We start from the raw sequence: 18065 nt of genomic DNA on the forward strand, positions 1-18065 counted from the left end.
AATAAAAGAGCTATAAGTTTACTTGGATGGTGTCGGCCTATCTTTCACTACAAGCTTCATCCGGTTGGTCTCCGGACGGCCTTGGCACATCCGAATTACCTTTGGAAGGTGTGCCTCCTTCTCACATTCTACGTGAACTAAATTAATGGAACAACTCACAGCAACTTTACGAGATTCCGAAGCTAGATTTGACAAAATATGGGGCCCATGGGACCGTCATTTTGTAAATGATTACGGTAATCCTAATCATTCCTTTCCTCTAATTTAATATCTACGGGGCATCTCCGTTACCCCAATTGGCTGTGATGTATCCCGTATTTTTAAATAGGAAAAAACATTTATTTATTATTATTTATTTATTATTAATTATTTATTTTATTTATTTCCCCTCTTTTCCACTAGGATCATTGCTCGACCATCTCTAGTCGATTAGCGATCCACTCTAATGCTGGGAATACACGAGTCGATCCCGTGGCTCGATTAGCCGCCGGATCGACTCCCGCCGCCTCCCCGCTCGTCCCCGCGAGCGCCCAGATCGATTCCCGCTCATTCCCGCGGATGCTCCTTATCTTCCGCTCGTTTTCTTCCCATTGTCCGCACGCGGGGCCCGAGCACAGAATCGATCCGGCGGGGTATCGGACCTGTCGGAAATTATCAGTCGAGCCATCAGCGGCTCGATTGATAAGAACAATCCATCCGTGTATGCCCAGCATTAGACTGAACCTTTACCCTTAATTTTTATTTTACTCAGGTTGGTGTTTGCTTTTGTCTTGTTATTTCTCTTCTCCACAGGTCTGATAAGCTCCATCAACACGCTGGACTACCTAGCTTGTGACTGGGCATTTCTATTCCATACTTCTAAATCCAGATTGTTGTCTTTAAGGTTTCTAGTAACTCTCTGTAATGACCTTTTTATGGTCTTTTGACCTTTAACATCATTATTGTATTTGTATCATTATGCTTTGTTATTGTCTATTTGAAGCTAATAAAAAATAGTGTTACAAAAAAAAAAGAGTTTTGTTCTGAAATGAGGACCACATTAAATTATTATCATAAACCACAAACAACCTATAACATAGACTAATGGAAAGTGTTGCTCGCATATCTTCGCCAAAGTCATTTTCGCAAATAAAATAGAATTTCCAATTTTTTGTGAAAATACATTGCATTTTTGCAATATGTCGAAATTTCATGAAAACTCGAAAAATCTTCATTTTTTACCCAGAAAACGGGAAAAATCATTATTGTTACAGTGAAAGATCATTTATTTTAACCACCACAGGCTTACACCCCCTAGTGACAAGGCCATTTTTTACAATTCAGGCCACTGCAGCTTTAAACAGCTCGCTGCAGAGCCATACAACTCTGCACACAAATGAATCTTCCCTCCTTTTCTGCCCACCAACAGAAAGCTTTTCTGCCCACCAACAGAGCTTTCTGTTGGTGGGCTCTGATCACTGATGTGACATTTTGTTTTGTTTTTTAATTAATTTTATTTATTTAAATTTTTTTTATTAATAAAAACGGGTATTTTCTTTTTTCTTTTTCTTTCTCCCCCCGAGGACCAATCAGCATGATCGTCTCTCATAAGCATAAGCCTATAAGAGCGTTCCTTTCCTTTCCTACTCCAGGGGACAGCCAAGTGACAGGGCTGTCCCCAGTACAGTGCTGCGGTAGATTGCAGCACTGTACAATGAAATAAACATTTTTTCTTCTAACGGCTTGCCAGCCGCAATGGCGGTTTAGCAGTTTGTTTACAGAGCGGAGCTCCGTAACTAAAGTGGGATGTGCGTGCATCGGCGCGCAATCTCCGCTAATCTCCTCCCCCAGGACTTGACGCCAATCAGCGTTATGCTGGGTACACACGTTGCGATTTCCCGCTGTATCCACGGGATCGATTGGGATCAATTTGATTATTTACGACATGTTTGATCGGGTTTTGATCTATTACATAGGCTAATGGAAAGTGTTGCTCACATATCTTCGCCAAAGTCATTTTCGCAAATAAAATAGAATTTCCAATTTTTTGTGAAAATACATTGCATTTTTGCAATATGTCGAAATTTCATGGAAACTCGAAAAATCTTCATTTTTTACCCAGAAAACGGGAAAAATCATTATTGTTACAGTGAAAGATCATTTATTTTAATCACCACAGGCTTACACCCCCTAGTGACAAGGCCATTTTTTACAATTCAGGCCACTGCAGCTTTAACAGCTCGCTGCAGGGCCATACAACTCTGCACACAAATGAATCTTCCCTCCTTTTCTGCCCACCAACAGAAAGCTTTTCTGCCCACCAACAGAGATTTCTGTTGGTGGGCTCTGATCACTGATGTGACATTTTGTTTTGATTTTTTAATTAATTTTATTTTATTTTTTTTTATTAATAAAAACGGGTATTTTCTTTTTTCTTTTTCTTTCTCGCCTCGAGGTCCAATCAGCATGATCGTCTCTCATAAGTATCAGCCTACGAGAGCGTTCCTTTCCTTTCCTACTCCAGGGGACAGCCAAGTGACAGGGCTGTCCCCAGTACAGCGCTGCGGTAGATTGAAGCACTGTATAATGAAATACACATTTTTTCTTCTAACGGCTTTCCAGCCGCGATGGCGGTCTAGCAGTTTGTTTACAGAGCGGAGCTCCGTAACTAAAGTGGGATGTGCGTGCATCGGCGTGCAATCCCCGCTAATCTCCTCCCCCGGACTTGACGCCAATCAGCGTTATGCTGGGTACACAGGTTGCGATTTCCCGCTCGATCAGCGGCATCGATTGGGATCAATTTGATTATTTCCGACATGTTCGATTGGGTTTCGATCGATACAGCCGTCAATTTTGCATACTTAAAGAGACTCCGTAACAAAAATTGCATCCTGTTTTTTATCATCCTACAAGTTCAAAAAGCTATTCTAATGTGTTCTGGCTGACTGCAGCACTTTATACTCTGATATTTATGTCAGACAGAGGCGCCGAGCTCGCTGATATAATACAGATGCTGTGACTCCTACTGTATTTTGCCTGAGGAAGCGGGATGTATGGCCCGTAAAACGCGTTGCATTGTTTTTTGGAGTTCCGAATAAATTGTTTTTTTTTTTTTTAAAGTTTCTTTTTATTTGTTTTAAGAAAAAGAGAACAAACAAATAAATTCAACAGTCCCCAGAAACATACAATTGGGGATTATAACATACAACCAACAAGAAGAAGTCAATAAGGGAAGCTTGCACATCAGACAGCAACTGTACAAATAATGGCAATTTAAATACAGATTTTGTTATCTGAGTACATACAGTGTACTAATGTGTCATATCACCAATGAACACATTAATTTTTAGTATGTGCGTACCTTTATTATTATAGACACCCCTTCCTCCCCACTCCCATCCCGTGAGAGAGAAACAGTGAGTCCTCATACAGTCTCAGACACTAATTAACTGATAAAACCCCAATATTCGTCTAATATAAAGATTTAAGTTAGGGTGATATTTCAGTCTGACGAAACCGTTTCTCGGTTCTTTATCCATACTCCCCATACTTTCTGGAATTTGGTTGGGCAACCTCTGGCAATGTACGCTGCCTTATACAGGTGCAGAGATGAATTTATAAGACTTTTCCAATAAGAGAGAGATGGAGGATCTGGTTGCTTCCACTGTAGTAAAATGCTTTTTCTGTAGTAGAATAGTAATAATCCCAGTAGAGTTCTATGAGCTCTAGTAGGAGCTAGGGTCGTCACTTCACCCAGCAGGCAGTGTAATGGTTCAGGAGAAACTCGAATGTTGGTTATTCTAGAGATGTACTTACAGATTTCTTCCCAATTTGGAGCTATTTTAGGGCATGCCCAGAAGACATGATCAAAGTTTGCAGATTCTTCACCGCACCTCCAGCAAGAGGCAGGGTTTGAAGGATTGAATCTAGTAAGTCTGTTAGGGGTCATGTAAGCTCTGTGTAGTATTTTAAATTGGATTAACTTGTCTCTGGAGGCAATTAAATATTCGAATGGTTTAATGAGGGCATTCTCCCAGTCCTCGTCATCAATGGTAGGGATTAACGATGACCATGGTTGTTTATAAACAGTGGAGTGGGGTTCAGTAAGAAGTATTATATGTTGATAAAGCGTAGAGAGAGTTTTTGTAAGATTCTCCTTTCTGAGAATATCCTCTATTTCCGACGTTTGTACACTCACTGAACCCCTAGTAAATTGTGCATGCAAAGCATGTCTCAATTGTATATATCGAAAAAAATAGTTGTTAGGGAGAGAAAAACTATCCTTGAGATTGTCGAAGTTAGTTAAGGTGCCGTTGGATATGATGTGCGATAACCGGGAGATGCCCTTCTTTATCCAGATTATTGGGTCGGGAATGGTGTAAAATTGATCAAGAGTGGGATTGTTCCACAGTGGGATATGTGGAGACAACCTGTGAGCAGGGGCGTTGTACCAGGAGTGTACTAAATTCCAGGCTCTAATAACAACGTTCATATTATGTGTTAAGGGGTAGGGTGCTTTCAGTCCTCTATAAAGAATTTGGGCAAGAGCCTCATATGACCCCAATTGCGCCGCGTCCAAAACCATGGAAGCGTTTGTTCGATCCTGAGCAAGCCACCAATGAGCCGTCACCAACTGACTGGCTATAAAATACTTGTAAAAGTTAGGAAAGGCCAGTCCTCCCTCCGTCCAAGGGCGCTGTAGTTTCCGAAGACTAATACGAGGAGTGTTGTCGTTCCAAATGAAGCTACTCAATAGTGAATTTAGTTGTGCAAAGAACTTTTTACTTATCCACATAGGAGAATTTCTAAATAGATAAGTGTATTTGGGCAAAAGCTTCATTTTAATTAGATTAATTCTGCCTATAAGGGATAAGGGAAGGCTTTTCCAACCTGCAAGTTTACGTTTTGTTTCTTGCAACAGAGGAAGGAGATTATCTTGATAGTATTGTATAGTATTATTGGACACCCAAATTCCTAGATATTTGACCCTATTGACCGCATCGAGCGGAGTGTTTATTAGGTTACCATAGTTTAAAGGGAGTAATTTAGACTTGCTCCAGTTGACCTGTAATCCCGATACTGGAGAGAACGTGTCAAATATCTCCAGTACATATTTGACAGAGCCGGCGGGGTCTTCTAGATATAACACCATGTCATCTGCGTAGAGGGATACCCTCTCCTCCAGCCCCCCCACACAAAAGCCCTTTAATGAAATATGTTGACGAATTGCCACTGCTATGGGTTCAATGGCAATTGCAAAAAGGGCCGGAGAGAGAGGGCACCCCTGTCTGGTTCCCCTTTGCAGAAGGATATCTTTTGAGATGGATTGGCCTATACGAATATTGGCCCTAGGGTTACTATATATTATTTTGAGCCCAGCTATAAATCTAGGGCCAAAGCCGAATTTGTTAAGGGCCAGCCAGAGGTATTTCCATTCGACCGAGTCGAATGCTTTCTGTATGTCAAGAAAAGCAAGTGCCCGTGGCCTGTCCTTTTCTGAAGATATTTGGATATGTGTATGAATACGACGTAGGTTAATATCCGTTGTTTTTGATGGCATGAAGCCTGTTTGGTCTGGGTCAATTATATCGGTAATATGTTTATTCACCCTGCTGGATAATATTTTTGTAAGGATTTTTTGATCATTGTTTAACAAGGATATAGGGCGGTAGGAGCTACATTCCAGAGGGTCCTTGTCGGGTTTTAATATAAGAATTATATGTGCTTGAGAAAAGGATTCTGGTAGACCATTACCTGACAAACTATGGTTGTATAGCTTTGTTAAGTATGGAGCGAGACTTCTGGCATGTCTTTTGTAAAATTCTATGGGGATCCCATCTGGCCCCGGAGATTTCTGTGATGGGAAGGACGTGATTGCATCTAAAACCTCCTCTTCAGTAATTTCTTTATCAAGCTGTTTGGAAAACTCCTCGTCTAGTGTTGGTATTGTTATTTGAGATAGTATACTGTGAATCTGGTTCTTATCTCCAGTAAATTTGGAAGTGTATAACTCTGTATAATATGATTGAAACTGGGATAAGACTTTGGAGGGGGTTGCTGTGATCTCTCCAGAATTCAGTTTAATTTCTGGAATATTTGATTGTTCAGAGGGTTTTTTTGCAATAGTTGCCAGAAGTTTCCCATTTTTGTCTCCTCGCTCAAACACGGCTTGTTGCCACTCAGTGAAAGAGGTTTTGGTTAGATCAGTCATGTGTAGGTTTAAATTCCTTTTGCATTGCATCATGCCTTGAAAGGTATTATCATCTGGGGTAGTTACAAACTCATTGGTGGCTCGCTCTTCGTTATCCACTAACTGAGATAAGGTTAATTCATATTCTTTCCTACGTGCGGTAATTTGGCTAATATATTCCCCTCGGATATTGGCTTTAAAAGCATCCCACGTAACCTGGGGCGAAGCCGTACCCTCATTGTTATCCCAGTAGTTCTGAATGGAATTTGTGATATTCCCTCCTATGTCTTTGTCCTGTACCCATTTAGGATGTAGTTTCCAGAGGGCTTTATTGTTATGTATGCCAAATGATAGAGAGATCTCAAGGGGGGCATGGTCAGATAAACCACTAGGTAAGTATTGCGCAGATTGTACATGTGTAAGTATATTAGCATTCCCAAATGCCAAATCTATCCTCGCAGCAGACCTATGAGTGGAGGAAAAGTGGGAAAAGGCTGTCTTTCCAGAGTTCTTCCACCTCCAGATCTCCGCGAGCGACATAGCATCCGCCCATTGGATTAATTCTGAATTAGCCAGCCTGGATTGATTAGTAGTATCCTTTTGGGCTTCTAAGATATCATTAAAGTCTCCAATAAGGAGAAGCCTAGCAGGGAGAAACTTTTGTAACTTGGTGGTTATTTGTTGTAAAAGTGAGATGTGTAATGGAGGGGGGGCATATATCCCGACCACACAGAAAGGGGTACCGTAAATTGTCATATGAACTATAATATATCTGCCATCTGAATCCGAGTAGGAGTTTAATATTTTGCAATTTAGCGTTTTGTTAATAAGAATTGAGATCCCTCTGGAGAAGGAGGAGTATGTGGAGTGGTAAGCCTTACTCACCCATGGCTTTAGCAATGTCTTTACTGAGGATTTATCTAGATGGGTTTCTTGAAGGATGAGGATGTGGGGCTTATATCTATGTATGTACTGGAACATTAAAGATCTCTTGAAAGAGGAGCGAAGGCCCCGGACATTCCAAGAGATAACTTTAAGTAGAGTCTCCATTTCTCCATTTACAGATTAGTGCAAGTGTGAAGGTTGGGGTACCGGGAGAGGGGGATAGAGGGAGTAATGCACATATATAGTGTTTATTTGTAGGTAGTACACAGGTTATGAAAGGTGTCATGAAAGTTGTGATCAGATATGGACTTCTTCTTAAACATTTAAAGAAAATAATAACACCCTGCTGCGGTAATAATCTAATTACCAGAAAAAACAACTTTACCACAGCTTTATTCCCGAACATACTTTTAACTCCCAGATACCTTGATCTAGTTAGACCTTGGGTATCTTCCTAACAGGATAAAACCTGTAAAATAGGGGGTGAACAAAGGACAGGACAGACCATGCTCCGCTGCCCAACACCTGATTATTAGGGAGAAACCAGGAGGCTATCTTCTTTAACAAGGGGGTGGCTGTCTACTTATCATGCTAAGGGGTAACAGCAGTTACTTAATCGTGTATCAAAATATTGGTTGAGGGGTTAAGACTGTGCGGCGGAATTCACCGAGTGTTAGCACATAGGGCATAAGGTACCATGTACACCATTCGATTGTTGTGCATAGATATAGATATGGAGAGAAATAGTAAGATTATTTGATCAATTCCCTGTTGGTAGTTTAGCGAGGTTCATTAAGTGTTTACACAAATTTGAGAGCAAAGGGAGGGTAAAAGATGTGGCCGTTAAGCACAGACCTGAGAAGGTGACAAAGTAAGAAACCAGGATGAACGGGCCCGCGTGCAGCGCCCCAATAACGGGGCCCGTGCCAGGTCGGGGTATAGACCGGAGGAGAACACCGTCTCCGGACCAGTGACGGGACCCAGCCTGGGCTGGGGTATAGGCACCACAAGCGAGAATCCATCCATCACTAGGATCATTAATCCCTTATACATAGTGTATTAAATTGTAAACATTCCAATATGGGAGATAATGTGAGGTTACTTGTTGCCTGTTTCAGGCTGTTTGAGTAGGTCATACCCAGAGCTAAGAGCGCTGTGATCAGGGAAATTTAATTTTAAGTTCAGAGGGAGAAGATTCCGTTAGGCAATGACATGGGTTTAATGTAGTTAGGCAACATCTCCCCCTAGTGGGCACACCCGGAAGACAGCATAAGAAAGAGCAAACACACTACTGCAGTGCAGTCAGAGACGCAGAACAAGTATCCATCTCCCCAACTACAGCTCTGAGGGTATGCAATCCTCCGGGTAGCTAAGGAAGGGGTGCACCCTTATCAATGAGAGCAGTGTTTAGTACATGTAAAGCACATATCAAGTAACTATTAAAGTAACTATTAAAAGAGAGAGGGACAAACTCTAATCGTTTTGTATCTGTTCTGTGAGGGCTCTGTACCACGGCGCAGACAACCGCCTGAAATGACAGGAAGGTTCAGAGAAAACTTAGCCAGGGTGTATACTTAGAGTATCGGAGCTAGTTATATAATAATAGTGGTAAATTAGGAATTAATCAAGGCGCCGTGGGACAGAGTCCCACAAACCAGTCTAGGTTAGTATATCCTGTTTGTGTTTTAATAGAACCTCAACCATGTTATAGCGCACATTGATATCCTACAGTAATATACGAATGGAATGTAACACTCTTGGTTAGCAAATCGGTAGACAAGGCTCACAGCCATTATTGTAAGGATCTTCTTTTCTTCAAATCACTTTAAGAGCACTTTCGTTAAGACAGCCGTATATATAATAAAACCAACATAACCTGTAGATACTTTAAACTGTTAACAGCGTTGTGAGATTATTACTTGTTAGAGGAAATAAATGAGCAGTATACTTTGCTGATAGTAATAACAGTGATGTGCCATAAGTTCACACTTCTTCTAAAAACAATAAGGAGTGAACAATCTTGTACCCGAGTGGCTAGTAGCACAAATTCCAGTTGCTGTTGATAAAGAAGTGCAGTCCGAGTGACCATGCTGTGGTCTATGTCCGGAGTCCTGACTGTGTCTCAGTATAGTTGGTGCACTCAGGTGCTTATTGCGGATAAAAGCATTAAGCTATATATATATGTATCTACACCAGGGGTGATTGAAAGCAAGTGTGCTGGGACACGTTCATAGTTCATAGGAGTAGCCATATTTACCCGGGCTAAGGGGATGTAATGAGGGTGGAGTTAAGAAATCGATGGCGGGAAAATAATGTATAGTGGGGAAGTCCAGAGACCGTTAGCAACTAGTTGCAGTTTGAAATAGTGAATGGCGGGCTAGTGGAAGCAGTACATAGTGTGCAAACATCTATCAGCAAAAAATACAGTATACGCTTATACAAATAAAGGGTTCAAGCCGACGGGGATTGTGAAGAAGGCACATACTCACTGCTAGATGCAAAAGGGTATAGCCCCGTACTAACAAACCTCAGGCATTCTTCTTTTTTTTCGTGTAAGTGTCTAGCCATTTGCTAGCTTCCTCCGGGGTTTCAAAAAAATGAGTTTTCTCTCCTTCTTGCACTCGTAATCTTGCCGGGAAAAGCATGGAATATGGCAGTTGCAGCTCTCGTAGCTTTGTTTTGGTTGACTGAAAGGTGCGTCGCTGCTTTTGAGTTTCATTGGTGTAATCTGGGAATATCATCAACCGGGAGTTTTGAAAATAGATGTCTCCTTCTTTTCTTGCAGCCTTAAGAATTTCATCTCGGTCCTTGAAGTTCAAGAGCTTGAGGATAATCGGTCTCGGGTAATTACCTGGGATCTCCTTTTTTGTGGTAAGACGATGTGCCCGTTCTACTGCGAAGAAGGGGGAGAAGGTAGATGCCGGGAGCTTTTCTTTAAGGAGTGTTTCTATGAAGGATGAGACGTCAGTGCCTTCCGCCTTTTCTGGGATTCCTAAGATACGAAGATTGCTCCTTCTATTTCTATTTTCCGCGTCCACAGCACGGTTCTCAAGCTGTGTAAGCCTCTGCTGGATATTAGGGACCGCAATGCGGTGCGCTTGGACTGAATCTTCAAGATCCGAGGTACGTTGCTGCAGTTCTGTAATCCTTGTTTTTATTTTACTGAAATCTTCTCGTAGCAGTCCAAAGTTGATTTCTATTTTATCAATTTTCTGGGTAAGAGTAGTTTGGCATAGACGTATGGCTTCTAATATGTCTGCGGAACTCGGCGGTGGGAGCTCCTCTGCCATGTGGTCAGCCATGATGTCGCCTTCTTTATGTTGCTTTGTCTTCGATTGGGACTTGGTTTGTGCCGGGGTGCTAGGTGGAGGGTCCGGCATTTCAGCCCCTTCCTCCCTCTCTTTGTTTTTGGAACCTTTGGGAGGCATCAGAGAGTAAGGCTGGTGTCTGTGTGAGGATCGTTGTGGTCTGCTGGGCCCACTGTCGCTCTCCCAGTCTAGAGACCCGGTAGGCAAGTAGTTCAGAGCGCCTTCTTCGTTCTCTCCGGGCGGCAAGCACCACGACTCCAGGGTTCTACCGTGTGTCAGCAACCTCTCTAAATTATCTAAAAGCTTCCTTAAGCTGGTTCTATAATAGAAATAGCCAAATTTCAGCAAGCTGGGCAGCGGAGCTCCGAAGAACACGTCCTGCTAGTTAGCCATCTTGGCCACGCCCCCCCGAATAAATTGTTGACTGTCTGAATCGCAGTCCTTGCCTGTGTCTGTTTGGAGGGGGTAAGACCACCGCTGCCTCCTCTGTTTAACCAGTTGGTTTTTTAAGTTCATTTAATTACCTTTTATTCTTTTGGCGCCTCTGTATCTTGTACACTACATTGAGTCCACCCTGGGTGGAGGGTTGTTACCCTATTTTCCTGTCTACAGAGAGCGACTTTTTTTTCCTGAGTGGGGTCAGGATTGTTCTCCCCACCTGCCTATACAGTGGTTGCCTATTGGTAACCCTGGTTTGTAAGTATCATTTTAACTTCTCATTTATTTTGTTGTCCCCAAGACGAATTACACTATTAGGGCTCTTGGTGTCCCTCTGCTTTATTGTAGTCTAGGGCCAATTTAGGGGTAAGCCAATTAACTTATCTGTATGTTTTTGGGATGTGGGAGGAAACCAGAGTTCCCAGAGGAAACCCAAGCAGACACGGGGAGAACATACAAACTCCTTGCAGATGTTGATCTGGCTGGGATTAAAACTGGGGACCCAGCACTGCAAGGAGAGAGCGCTAACCACTACACCACCATGACGCCCAACATATGAGATAGGGTACAGGTGGTGCCCTTAGTATAGGTAATGAGCTATAGCTGCAGTATAGGTAGCCAGGTACAGGTGGGGCCCTCAGTATAGGAAGCAAGCTGTAGGTGTTGCAGTATAGGTAGCCAGGTACAGGTTGGGTCCTCAGTATAGGTAGTGATTTATAGGTGCAGTATAGGTAGCCAGGTACAGGTTGGGTCCTCAGTATAGGTAGTGAGTTATAGGTGCAGTATAGGTAGCCAGGTACAGGTGGGGCCCTCAGTATAGGAAGCAAGCTGTAGGTGTTGCAGTATAGGTAGCCAGGTACAGGTTGGGTCCTCAGTATAGGTAATGAGCTATAGCTGCAGTATAGGTAGCCAGGTACAGGTGGGGCCCTCAGTATAGGAAGCAAGCTGTAGGTGTTGCAGTATAGGTAGCCAGGTACAGGTAGGGTCCTCAGTATAGGTAGTGAGTTATAGGTGCAGTATAGGTAGGTGTGCAGGTACATGTGGATGGCTGCCCTCAGTATAGATAGTAAGCTATAGGTACAGTATAGGTAGCCAGGTACATATGGTGACTCAGTATAGGTAGCCAGGTACATATGGTGCCCCAGTATAGGTAGTGAGCTATAGGTGCAATATAGGTAGGCAGGTACATGTGATTGCCCTCAGTATTGTGAGCTATAGGTGCAGTATAGTTAGGCAGGTACTTGTGGCTGCCCTCAGTATAGTGAGCTATAGGTGCAGTATAGGTTGGCAGGTACACTTGGCTGCCCTCAGTATAGATAGTGAGTTGTAGGTGCAGTATAGGTAGCCAGGTACATATGGTGCCCCAGTATAGGTAGTGAGCTATAGGTGCAGTGTAGGTAGCTAGGTACATATGGTGCCCCAGTATAGGTAGCCAGGTACATGTGGCTACCCTCAGTATGGTGAGCTACAGGTGCAGTATAGGTTGGCAGGTACACTTGGCTGCCCTCAGTATAGATAGTGAGCTATAGGTGCAGTATAGGTAGCCAGGTACATATGGTGCCCCAGTATAGGTAGCCGGTATATATGGTGCCCCAGTATAGGTAGTGAGCTACAGCTGCAGTATAGGTAGCCAGGTACAAGTGGGGCCCTCAGTATAGGTAGCGAGCTATAGGTGTTGCAGTATAGGTAGCCAGGTACTTGCGGCAGCCCTCAGTATAGGTAGTGAGCTATAGGTGCAGTATAGGTAGCCAGGTACATATGGTGCTCAGTAAGTCAGGAATAGAAGCAGTTGTCGTCCCCCTCCCCCCCCCCCCCCCCCCTCCTTACTTAAATCTGCCGCCTGGTCCCTCTCCTAGTAAAATCCTGGGCCCCCCTCCTGCCCGTCGGCTAATAATGTCCACACCACATATCAGCGGTGACACTCAAGCAGGCAGCGAGGCAATGCCCAGTAACGATACTGTCTACTGTGTGCAGGAAATAAACAGATGTCACTTCCTGCACAAAGCAGACAGCATCGTTAGTGGTCATTGCCTCACTGCCTGCTTGAGTGTCACTGCAGATAAATATCAAAATAACTCCTGCGCCTGTGCAAATTAATTTTGCAAGAATAAATTCCTTTTTATTAAAATATCTAAGATCAAATAAAATATATTATATAGTACAATACTGGTCTGCACTCAATACAGCACTTTTCCTTCACAGTGTCACCGCTCGTACTGTCTCAGATTATATCCAGATAACCCACCAACAGTGTAACTGAACAACTGCCTATGCAAAAAAGTTTTACTTGATGTACTGCTAAAAGACTTTTTTTTTTTAAATCTTTGTTATACAGACTCCTCTTCGTAGCTACATGCATTTGCCAGAAATCCTTTTCAAGCCAACTTCCAGCATAGGAATACCGTCCAAATGTCACAATTGTACGCCACTTAACTGGCCAGTGTAGTCCAATTGGTCAATTAATTTCCACAGTTTCATGCAATAACTGATCAGTCATGTATATTTCATCCCACGGTTTCAATCAAAAGTAACTCCGTGGCCATATAGCCATGTACAGCTCATTAATTGGCTCTTGCTGTATCGTAAAACGTTCTGTCGTATTACCGACACAATCACGTGTCTTGGAAGGTGATGCAGATACTCCCACTCCTGAAGCCTTCAAGCTTTGATAGTCCGCAAGCAGCTCGGGACCCAGATATGCTGTGTGGACAATAATAGCCGCCAGGCAGGAGGGGGAACCAGGATCATTACAACACTGTAGCGGGGAGTAGGAGGGAGCCGCCAACAGCAGAGCGAGGACCCCCTTAGTGTGAGTCCCCAAGCAGAGGGCATGGCTCGCTTGTACGCTGGCGACTCCCCTGCAGTCGGGGCCAGAGAGTCCTAGCATGTCTACAGCCCCCACCGACCCCCCTCAATGCATCAGCGAGAGATCAAACCAATGGATGATCTTGACCAAACACACTCCATCTTGCACTGCCCTCTTCCTCTCTCCATAGCAACAGAACACATCACTAGCCTGCGGCTAGCAATGCGTTTGTACAGAACTCAGCCCCAGACAATCCTCATACTTAAGCACAAGGCTTAAAGAGGAACTGTAGTGAAAACAACATAATTAATTAAATTGCTTATTTTTTACAATATTCTCGTAAATGATTTAGTCAGTGTTTGCCCATTGTAAATGTTTCCTCTCCCTGATTTACATTGTGAAGATTATCACTGGTGATGAAAGCTTTAGTTTTGCCAAGTGATGTGTACTGAATGTTCGTTACTGACAGTTCTATGCACAGAGGGAGATTCTGCTTGCTTGGCAGTTGGAAAAATCCATTATTCCCCACAATGCAATAAGGTTCACAGACAGCAAGCTGTCAGGACCATGGCCATGACATCACACTGTGGGAGGGGTTTCACCACAATATCAGCCATACAGACCCCCCCCCTCCCTCCCCAATTATCTATTTGAGAAAAAGCAAAGATTTCTCATGGGAAAGGGGGTATCAGCTACTGATTGAGATGAAGTTCAATCCTTGGTTACAGTTCCGCTTTAAAGCGGATCCGAGATGAAAAACTAACTATAACAAGTAACTTGTCTATATATCTTATCTAAAGTTTAGATAGTTTACTCAGCAAATCTAGCTGCAAACAGCTTCAACAGTTTATGATTATTTATTCCTGTGATACAATGACAGCAGCCATGTTTTGTTTGTCACATTGCACACAGGCAAGCTAATAGCTTCTCCAGCCCTCAGCCTGTGACAAATTCAGTCCCCTCTCCTCCTCTCTGCCTCTGAAATCTCTGGCTAGTAACCTCCTCCTCCTCCTGCCCAGACTGAGCTCCCATAAGCCATTGCTACAGTGCCAAGGCACCCTGAAAAAGCTGTGGGCGAGGCTTGTTTAGTTTATAGGGAATTCGCGTATTAAAACAAAACAAAAAAAGTATTTGGCTTGAGGAATGCCCTATAAACTATATGTAAGGAACACAATTATGCAATGAGTAAAAGTTTATCTCGGATCCACTTTAAAGCAGAGTAAAAGGAATAGCACATATACACTAGCACCAAAATAGAGCTAATGCAGAGATTGGAGGAATGCCCCATGTGGGCCTCCCAGATCAGGAGGCTTCTGGTGCAGTCGCAGACTCTGCATCCCGTATTGCTACAGAGCAATATTAAGATAAGATAATTCACCCCCAAAAGTCAAATTTAGCTAAAAAACGCCTTACTTTCTCACTACTTTATGTCCTGATTCAATCAAAGCACTCTCATTACACAGGAATAGCACTTACCATTCAGGTGAATCAACCAGTTATAAATAGTCCTCCACTACCTACAAAACAACAGCCCGGGGTCCCTGAGGTTATGCAAGCAAGGACGAGCTCATTGGTGGTCTCCGGTCAGGCTCAGTGAGCTATTAGCTAGAGGCTCATGTGGATCCCAGTGAAAGTGCACACGCCAGCAGAGTCATTCAGAGCCGTGATGGGAGACCTCGTCCATTACATTACTGGAAGTGGTAACAGGATCATTGTTACATTCCAGCCTCAGTCAGCTGCCTTTGGGATAACGCTTCAGTGCTGCTGTTATCAGGCGGCCCATCCCTGTCATACACGAGTACATAGAAACAGCACAGAAATAGCAGGCATTCCAATTAAACAACCACAGGGAGGCCTGGACTCTTGCCAGCTGTGCTGCAATTAAGACACCCTTTACATAAGAGATTGCGTTAAATCGGACCTGAATTCAGAACGTCCTCTCTGCTCTAAAAGAGAAGCAACAGCATAATAACATTTAAAGAAAAACATTTCTATGTTACAGCTGATAGAAATCCTGCCATACATCTGCAGGGTGTCTACTTCCTGCTTTCATGGAAGCAGGCATAGGGTTAACTTCTTGGGCCTGATTGACAAAGCGGTGATAACTGAGTTATCACGCCTAAAATACTTTAGGCGTGATAAGCTGTGCACTGCTGAGTTAGCACCGCTTTTGCTCTTTATCGCGCGCAAAGTCCCGCGCGCAATCGCGCAATTCTGAGCGCAGCGCCCATAGGGTTTAATGGGCACATCGCGCGAACTGCACCGTGCGCCGGGTGATTGCGCGCGCAAAACTTTGCGCGCGGAATTTCGCGCGAGTTTCATTTTATCACGCCTAAACTGAGTTTAGGCGTGATAAAGGGCTTTTCACAGGCGTGCAAACACTTTGCACCGCTTTGTGAATCAGGCCCCTTGTGTTTACAAATTAGCTGCTCTGTCGAGGCCACTAGCTGAGACAGCTGAGAGAGCAAATTACAATGTGTGATTAGTTCCAGATGAGGGTGAATTAGACTGGCTAAGCTCTCTAAATACATACAGGGTGCATTTCTCGCTGTTCTCCTTCTGTCCTGTGCAAGAGATCAGGGCCACTTTAAAGTCTTTATCCTTAGAAAGCTTTCAGCAAAAGCCCATTTATTCATTCAGTGAAAGCATCCCATGGCATCAGTTATTGCAATTCATTTCTAAATACCATACATGTATTTATTTACTTTTAATCTGATTAGGAAAGCATTAGGGCTTGTGCACACCTAGAGCGTTTTCAGGTTTTTTTTTACGCACCGACGATTTTTAAAATCGCCCTATAAAAGCACTTGTGCAATGATTCCCAATGAGTGTTCACAAATGAGCGCTTCGATTGTGATCCGCTCCCCAAAGCGCTGCCTGTATTATTTTCTGAGCATTTTTGCTCAATGGAATGTATAGGGAAATAGCAAAGTGCTTGAAAAAGCACTTGGTATAGCGATTTCTCCAGCGCTTTTATGAATAAATACATTGGCCTTATTTCACTAAGCTTATCTCCTGTCTTTAATAACGTGTGTATAGTTGTTACCATGGTGATAAGGCATGTAGTATTCAGGAAACATTTTACCTCAGGCAAACCTAAAGTTAACTCTTCTGTCTTTAAGTTAACTCTCCAATCCTTAAAATAACTCCAGAGTTAGACAGGCTGTTAATTAAAGGGATACTGTAGGGGGGGGTCAGGGGAAAATGAGTTGAAGTTACCCAGGGCTTCTAATGGCCCCCCACAGACATCCTGTGCCCGCACAGGCACTCACCGATGCTCCGGCCCTGCCTCCAGTTCACTTCTGGAATTCCTGACTTTAAAGTCAGAAAACCACTGCGCCTGCATTGCCGTGTCCTCGCTCCCGCTGATGGCACCAGGATCATACTGCGCAGACCAAAGACCATACTGGGCTTGTGCAATACTCTCCTGGTGACATCAGCGGGAGCGAGGATGCAGCTGCGCAGGCGCAGTGGTTTTCAGACTTTAAAGTCTGAAATTCCAGAAGTGAACCGGAGGCGGGGCCGGAGCATCAGTGAGTGGCTCCGTGGGTACAGGATGTCTGCGGGGGGCCATTAGAAGCCCTGGGTAAGTTCAACTCATTTTCCCCCGACCCCCTACAGTATCCCTTTAACTGCGTGTGAAAATAACTACAGAGGAGGTAAATTAACTACAGAGGAGGTAACGTAAGGAATGAAGAGAAAAGATAACTCTCTCACTCTCTCACTTATTATCTCCAGCATGATCTTAGTGAATTGAGGCCAATGTTCTGACGTCAGGCAGTGAAAAAACAAATCGCTCTGCAAAAGCGCTTAGAAAAGCGCTTACAAAAGTGCTTTTCTAGAGAGGAGCCCTTTAAAAAAATGCTCAATAAATCGCTCAGCGCTTGCGTTCGCCCTGGCGATTTATAATGTAAACAAGGCCTTAGAGCCCATTTCCACTATGGTTAATATTATTATTTAGTATTTATATAGCACCAACATCTTCCACAGCGCTGTACAGAGTATATAGTCTTATCCCTAACTGTCCCTCAGAGGGGCTCACAATCTAATCCCTATCATAGGCATATGTGCATCATAGGCTATATAAATCAATCATAATAATAATAGTCTAGGGCCAATTTAGGGGGAAGCCAATTTACTTAGCTGTATTTTTTGAGGATGTGGGAGGAAACCAGAGTGCCCTGAGGAAACCCACCCAAACACGGGGAGAACATTCACGCTCCTTGCAGATACTGCCCTGGGTGGGATTCGGACCGGGACCCAGCACTGCAAGGCAAGAGAGCTTTCCACTACTCCAGGGTTCCACATCCGATTCGAAAATGGATATGGCACCCTAGTAGAAACAGGCCCTAATATTTGCATTAATTCCCTCTAGTCATACTATACATTGTTTCAGTTTGCTTCTTTTTTTTTTTGTGTGCATAGCTCAGCCATTCCACAGTGGGCCTACCAGAAACTG

At 43.5% G+C, this 18065-nt stretch overlaps 1 protein-coding gene across 5 annotated transcripts in view; it reads right to left on the reverse strand.

Annotated features, from left to right (window-relative positions):
• The window catches only part of PAK5 (p21 (RAC1) activated kinase 5), a 245399-nt gene that overhangs the window by 155351 nt on the left and 71983 nt on the right, over positions 1-18065 (reverse strand). The window contains exon 1 of one of the 5 annotated variants that reach the window (XM_068232532.1): positions 15083-15229. The exons of the other annotated variants lie outside the window; for them this stretch is intronic. The gene's annotated coding sequence lies outside the window, so the exon portion shown is untranslated. Of the gene's footprint in view, positions 1-15082; positions 15230-18065 lie in introns of those variants that run through there. 5 annotated transcript variants of the gene reach the window in all.

The sequence above is a fragment of the Hyperolius riggenbachi genome, chromosome 4 (assembly GCF_040937935.1).
Source record: "Hyperolius riggenbachi isolate aHypRig1 chromosome 4, aHypRig1.pri, whole genome shotgun sequence".
In the NCBI taxonomy this organism is placed as follows: Eukaryota; Metazoa; Chordata; class Amphibia; order Anura; family Hyperoliidae; genus Hyperolius; species Hyperolius riggenbachi.